Below are 6,000 nucleotides of genomic sequence, written 5' to 3'. Positions count from 1 at the left end.
AGCAAGCATTAGACATCAGTGGAATCCAGTTTGTACTGATGTATTCATAAATATTTATTAAAGTTGCAGTTCTTGGGGACCATTTCTTATGGAATGCCAGAGGTAGCTTGCAAATTCTCCTTTGAAATAATTTGTAAAACTCTATGTTTTGAGGTTTGTTTCCTTATTGTTTATGTTGTGGCAGGGTGCACAGGATCCTGGGGACTGTGACAACTTGTATAAAGTCAGGATGAGATAAAGGGATTGTGATAACCTTTGGCCAAGGGAATGGTGCCCTGCTGCTCCTCATGGGCAGCAGGTACACTGGTTATATGTCAAAATGTGCTGTTTCTTGGATGTGTATGTGGAGTGACTTAACTTTTCCCTTCTATTTTAGAAGATCACTTGAGAAATTGTATGGAGTTCACCTGCTGAACAGTATTGTTTTTGTCAAACCAAGACTGATTTTTATAAAATACTTCAGGTTTCTCAGTTTCTGCCTGAGGGAAATAATTCGTTGCATGTCCTTCCCCCCTGCCCTCCCGACTGTCTCCAGAGTGGTTCACACTGGTTCTTTGATGCCCTGGCTGCCAACCATTGCCACCAGCATCATCTTGGCAAAAAGAACAACAAAGAGAATTGCCCCCCTGTAGGTTGTGAGTCCTTGTTCCCCTCTTTGCTCTCTCTTGGTGCCATCTATGTTTTCCTTCTTGTTCCTTTGCTGTAGCAGCCACAGGACACTGAGGAGATACTTTTTGTGTGTTTAACTGTGAAATGTTTACATGCATGTTCCAGTTGATCCTTCAGCTCAGTCCTGTATTATTTGGGCAAAGTCCATGTGTAGCATTTCAGAAAAGGTTTAGACACCTTCAGTTACTTCACTACCTAACTCTCAGTTTAAATGTTTTTGTTCAAGGTAAGAATATGTTCATCTGATCACAGCAAATAAAAAGCATGTCTCAATTCTTTTAAAAATACCTCCCTATTTTGGGCATGAATTTAAGTTCTTAAGTTTTAGAAATCATCTGTTGTTAAAGTAAAGCCTGGGAAAAAAAAGGATCAAAGCCATTTGTTAAGCAAATATAATTTTCCAGTAGTAAATGGATTCTGTCACCTGAATTGAGATATACTACCTGAAACTAGTTCCCTGATTACTTTTAACAGTTTACGAGGGATTCTGACTGGTTATTTGGATCTTTTTTTCCCTGCAGCTGCGAATTAGATGAAAAAATACTGCAGCTGAATGTAACATTGTTTTGTCACTAGCTGGCATTGAATTCAGCCTGGAAAAGTAAAGAGGTCATGACACAACATCTGTTTTGTGGACAGCATAGTTTTTACCACCAGTAATACTGCAAACACTGGAGTGGAAAAAATAACTCCGGAGCAAAGATGCTGCAAAGTTGCCTTTTTGACCATTGTTTTATGGACTGTGTTAGCTGGATTTCCCCTCACATGTGTGTTTGGAGGGTAAGTTTGAACAAAAAGCTTGTGGTGCTCAAACATAAGGTGGAGCTGTTTCTTTGTGATAGAATTTCCACCTCATCTCCTCCACGTCTTCATTTTTTTCCCCTCCTTACCACATTTTCAGTGTTGCCAGTGATTTTACAGGCGGTGTGCTGGAGGCATGTGACTGAGGTTTGTTAAACTCCTGTAACGATTCGCATTTACTCTTAGGTTTCATTTTTAGCTAACACAATCCATATGAGATGTTAGGGGATCTCACCCTGCACTTAACTGTGGTTAATCCCCTCACCCTGTTGCTAATCTGAAGTGACTTGGATTCCCATACTGTGCTCCCTTGGGCTGGTTGTAACTGGCATCTTTACCTCTTCCTTGGGGTGATGGCCTTTGTGTGTTAGTGACAAAAATAATGTAAGGTACATAAATTTTTTTTCTCCACTTCATGTCATTATTTCTATATTTTTACAAATAATTTCAAGTTGTAGCTTCTAATGAACATTTTCTGAGGGCAGGAAGAGTTGTGACATCCTTGGAGGCAACTTTCAGGGTTAAGAGTTAATGTTTTACAATGGCTGCATTGGCACCTGTGGCAATCACAGCATCTCTGAGCTACTGACCCTACTGAAATACCAGAGTGTTGTATTTCTCTGCTTTGGAGGAATGATTGGAAGTATGGATGCAGTGCTCCCAGGGGACAGCCAGGGACTGCAGTTGCAGGCAGCTTCCAGGCATGAGCGCCCTTCCCCTGTGCTTGTAAAACCTCTCTTGTGCCTGGTTTGCTTTAACTTTGCAGTTATTTTCTTCAGGTCCTGACTTGCAGAGATTCAGACTCTTACCCTTCTTGCTAAAAGCCAACTCCTCAATCCTTTCATTATCTAGCTCACTTGAAAGTCTCAGCTGTGGATTTCGAAGCTCCTCTGTGAACTGGATGTGTCTGTGATTTAACTGGGAGATAGCCAGCAGCTCCTAATGTGAAATTCACTTTCTGCGTGTAGCAGATAGTGTTACACAGCCCTGAGAAAAACCCATCACATACACACAAAACAAACTGTGGCAGCCCCTTGGGATAATGAAGGTTTCTTTATCCTCAGGTTTTGCAAACTCTCTAGGTATTAATAATCTAGAAATAATCTTGTATCTGCTCTTAGAAGTTGCCCCCCCTGAGTTCACCTGTAGCCAGTGAGAGAAAACCCTTTTTATGAGGTCACTGTTCTCTCATTCAGTCCTGTAATGGAAAGGTTGACTCACCAACCCCAGCCCTGGAGAGGTAGATAGGATATCTACAGTGTCATTTCACTTTTTCAGCCCTGTTATGCCACATATTAGTCAGAGTTCATTTATTTCATTAGTTTACTTTGTAAAGCAATTACATAACTGTTACCACAATAGGACTAGAATGGTGTTTTACATTTACTAAAATAACTCGGCAATTAATTTCAAATGATCTCTGTGCAGTAATCTCCTACATATAATAGAATTATTCAAATGTCTATGAACATTTTACATGCAGTATTAGAGTGAGTTAGATCAATCAAAAATTAATTGCATCTAAGGCATCAGTATAGCCTTCTGGGATCAGCTGAATGCCAGTATGTCACAATAAAGTCATAATAATTGATGTAGCATTGAATCGTGCCTTTGCTTCTCCCTTATAATGGCAATTTTATTAGCTGAGCAGGCTAGGTGGAAAAATGAAAAGAAAAGAGAAATGAAAGTAAGTTAAATACCAGCTAGTGGCCATTAACTTTGATTTAATTCTGTGCTTATGTGGTTTATCATCCTGACAATTTCTATATGCTTAAAAAAGCTTGTTTTGCACAATTGCACTTTCCCTGTGCTCCCTATTTATATATATGTAGAGTAGAATGGAATATATGGCTGAGCATTCAATTCAAGCTGTCAACCCAAAATATTTCTTCTGAACTTTGATTTGATGACTTGGGCATTTAACATGAAAAGTATCTCTCCTGGTAAGTATTTGGTTTTTCTTGGGCTTCTTTCTTTCTCAGTATGTGACTCTTGGACGATTTGTGTTGTAGAAATGAAGTGCAGATATCAAAATATTTAGTAATTCCTCTTGTCACTAGCAGATTTCTTCTGTTTAATGTTTTTTAAAATTCCTAAACCGGGACTATTGCTGTATCAGAACTACTGAAGAGCTATTGAACTGACTTAATACTTTGGCTTCTTACCCTATGGGTATTAGGGAACAAAGAAATTCCTTAACTTCAAATTCAACTACAAACTTTTTCATGTTTTCAGAGAATCTGTGAACTAGACAAGAGTTTGTTTTCTTTATTTGAAAAGCTGCATTGACAGTCAGCAGGCATAGAACGATAGTGAAGGCAAGCAGGGGTGGTAAGGGGCAAAATTGAACAACGAAACCACACTGTTGCCGTGGGTTAGGGGGAGGTGGTTGGCAGCTGTTCTTTTTTCTTGTTTTATGGCACAGGGACTTGAAAACAGATGGTGAAAATAGTTAAACACACTCAACTTGGTAGAACTGCAGCTGGGTATTCAGGTGGGAAAAACATTCAAACACAAACAAGTGGGGAGGTGGTGTGTGACTCCAAGCGATTGAACTATTGCGGCATGTGGGTGACTTTGCAGATAAAGCAACTAGAACCTGACCTCTGATTGGGGCATTTCATCACTACAGAGTTGACAAAATTACCTTATCAGAAAAGTGAGTAAAGCATGGAAAAGGGGCTGAGGAGGGAAAAAAAACGCCTTGAAAGTTTAAAAACCTGCATCCCTTTCAGGGCTGGAATTTTTCAGCCTGCATCTAAACAGCAGAGTTTGAGTTGTGAAAACAGCCAAACTAAAGCCGGTGTAACTGGCCCAGTCCTGGTACCAGCTCAGCTGTCAGAGGGCTGGGTTCATTCTGGTTTTCAGGCACCTGACCTGGTTGAGCTGGGCTGAGACCTGTACACCTGCAACCAACTTGCTACTTAGCCTAATTTTGCACACTGGCTCTGGAATGCCTGCCTTGGTTGTGTGTGCTTAGATTTGCCCAGCAGTTGGTGACACAGTGACAGATGATTATACTGACAGATATTTGCTAAATATGTGCAACAATGTGCAACATGAGCAACAATGGGAAGGGATTGTGACTGTTTATGGGAATCTGAAAGGCAGGAAAAAGGAGGAAGAGGTGAGATAGGTCAGCAGTGTATGGTTTGCATATGGTAAAAACACAACAGTTGACAGGAATTTTTCCTAAATAATAGCTTTTTAATTTGCTCCTCATTTAAATTTATCTAGAACAGATATCTCTGTAAAAGTGACAGCAAAGCCCTCATGTTTGAGAGGTAGTAAAATTAGCTGACATAAAGATGCAGAACATACTGCAGATTATGTGGCTGCAACTCTGTGATGCAAAAAATCTGTTCCCTTTTCTATTTACTGATTATGGGTCATAACATGCTATAGGTATTATCTAAATTGTTTTAATGCTTAAACCCAAATTAAAAGGGACAGGGATAATTCACTGGGATCATAAGGATGTCTTGTCTTGGCAGATATTGCCAGTCAGACTTTCTGATTAAACTTGCCCCTCAGAGCTCCTAATTTAAAATGAAATGCAAAGTGAAGGCATGACAGAAATACTTCTCACAGTCAACAGATCAACTTTCTGATTCTGAGCAGAATTTCCTCTCACTGTTTCCTTTTATACCAAGTAACCTGCAAAAAGGCTTTGTGAAGTACATGGCATCAACAAGTGGCACTGGATACTGAAGAGGCTGCTCAGCCTTTTAGATAAAAATCAATGTTCCTAAGAGTAAAAAATGAACAACACTTATGTGTGTGTGGTGTATTTGGCTTTCCCTTCAACATCTGCATGCTTTGAAATTGTGTTGATCTTTCCCTAACTGGAGACAGTTCACTTTAATGGGGAATTTGAGAATATCTCCTTGCCTTTTTGTGCAGCTCTGGGTCATTTGTCACAATTGCTGTGTTTCAGCACAGTTGAAGTGTTTTAATGGCTTTAACCTGATTTCCCTGCAGACAGTTTATTATTTTCTGTTATTTTCCCCCCTTTCCCTTTCCCCTTCTGTACCTCTTCCCTCCTCTCTCCCTGAGTGCTGCCCTTTCAGTAGCTGGTTTGCTTAGCACTGAGCCATTGGATTCCCTTGTTTCCCTCTGGATGTTTCTCTGCCAGGTTCTGTGTCCTCTTTTACTCCTGTTGTACAAGATTTTACTGGTTGTATCCTCCAACACAAAAAAAGTGAAATTAATTTTGTTAATTAATGCTTGACTTATTATAGTAATGAAGAGTTTATTAGGTTGCTTGTAATTATCTCATTTCTCAGTGTGAAGAGACAATTTTTTTTATTTGACTCAAAATTTAATCATATTTGAGTGATTTAACTAAGCTATTATTTGTGACCTTCATTTGTACAAGTATGCTTTGCTCTTTACTGGCAATACCTGTGAGGCTCTGCATTTTTTTTTTTTTCTCTCTTTCTGTGATCTGATCTATAGTTGTGAAGTACAAAGTGTTTCTTCCCCCCTAAGGTGTGCTTGTGTAAACAGTTTTCAGTCAATTAAGAATTT

Source organism: Corvus moneduloides, chromosome 11, assembly GCF_009650955.1.
Source record: "Corvus moneduloides isolate bCorMon1 chromosome 11, bCorMon1.pri, whole genome shotgun sequence".
NCBI lineage: Eukaryota > Metazoa > Chordata > Aves > Passeriformes > Corvidae > Corvus > Corvus moneduloides.
This window is presented reverse-complemented; position numbering follows the sequence as displayed.